This window comes from Halictus rubicundus, chromosome 6 (genome assembly GCF_050948215.1).
Source record: "Halictus rubicundus isolate RS-2024b chromosome 6, iyHalRubi1_principal, whole genome shotgun sequence".
NCBI classification, from domain to species: Eukaryota; Metazoa; Arthropoda; class Insecta; order Hymenoptera; family Halictidae; genus Halictus; species Halictus rubicundus.
Window position 1 is genome coordinate 3,264,216 of NC_135154.1, and position 1,651 is coordinate 3,265,866.

Below are 1,651 nucleotides of genomic sequence, written 5' to 3' on the forward strand. Positions count from 1 at the left end.
CGACGAAAACGGGCAGAACAAACATTCAGCCCTCTTTTATATGCTTCTCGTCTTTACATTGTCTTTTAGGTGATTAAGGGGTAATTGAATGTTCACTGGTGAAATAGACAACGATTGAAAGTACCTTCGAAATATTCGAATATACCTTGCATAGTATAATTTTCGTTTTTTGTACTACGCAATTTTTAAAGTCTGGACGATGTTTCTCTGAACTTAGGAATGTTTAATATTAGGTGAAGTAAAAAGTTCTGAGCGCTTTTTCGCTTTATTTCGACGATGAAATTAACATAGTTAGGATTATTCGATTTAGATCAAATATGCGCCGTTTTGTTCGATAACTTTTGTCCATTTTGAAGGCAATTTCATAATTCCGCGGTTGAAGAAGTCCTCGTCCCTATTGGTAAAAAACTTGACCAGCTCATTTTCACAAGCCTCTCTTGAGGCCAGTTTTGTACCATCAAGAAAATTTTGCAAATTCTTGAAGAGGTGATAATCGCTTGGTGCCAGGTCTGGACTATACGGCGGATGCGATAGAACGTCCCAGCCAAGCTCTCGGAGCTTCTGACGCGTCGTTAAAGATGTGTGCGGCCTGGCGTTGTCTTGATGAAAAACTACACCCTTCCTATTGGCCAATTCTGGCCGCTTCTGGTCGATGGCCTGCTTCAGTCTGGTCAGTTGTTGACAATAGAGGTCCGAATTGAGTGTTTGGCCCGATGGGAGCAGCTCGTAGTGGATGATTCCCTTCCAATCCCACCAAACACACAATAAAACTTTCTTGGCCGTTAATCCAGGCTTGGCGATCGTTTGGGCCGGCACACCGCGATTGGACCACGATCTTTTTCGGCTGTTATTCTCGTATGTGACCCATTTTTCATCGCCAGTCACCATCCGCTTCAAAAATGGGTCGATTTCGTTACGTTTCAACAAAGAATCGCAGGCATCAATTCGGTCCAAAAGGTTCTTTTGCGTCAATTCATGTGGCACCCATACATCGAGCTTCTTCTTGAGGCCTGCCTTATGCAAATGATTCCAAACGGTTTTCTGGCTAATCTTCAGTTCCTGGGCAATGGAATAAGTGCTTACATGCCGGTCCGACTCGACGATTTCCATGATTTTGTCCACATTTTCGACGATTGGCCTACCAGAGCGTGCCTCATCTTCGACGTCCATATTACCAGAACGGAATCGTTGGAACCACCGCTTTGCTGTTGCATTCGATACTGTATTGGGTCCATAAACAGCACAAATTTTTTTGCCTGCCTGCTCCGCCTTTTCACCTTGGTCGTAGTGGTACTGAAGAATGTATCGAATTTTCTCTTTTTTTACCTCCATTTTCGAACGCTGTAACACACAACTGGCTTCACCAAAACAAAAAACTAACAAAGACCTTTATTCATGCGTAATATCACCTTGAAATTGCCGTATACTATGACTCGATACGATGTGAACATCGTGAGATATGGCTCGCTGAAGACATCTAGCGAAAAACGCTCAGAACTTTTTACTTAACCTAATATTACATAATATATTTTTACGATAATTATAACTTAGTTTTTCACGAAAAAACGCCGAAAATAGTGGTTGTTATTTTTTTCAACTATGACGCACTAAACGCAGGAATTTGAAAAAATTGAGTATAATACTTAGCACA

General features: G+C 41.6%; 1 pseudogene; it reads right to left on the reverse strand.

Moving 5' to 3' along the window:
• Positions 1-239: 239 nt before the first annotated feature.
• LOC143354887 (histone-lysine N-methyltransferase SETMAR pseudogene) lies at positions 240-1,427 on the reverse strand (annotated as a pseudogene).
• Positions 1,428-1,651: the final 224 nt, after the last annotated feature.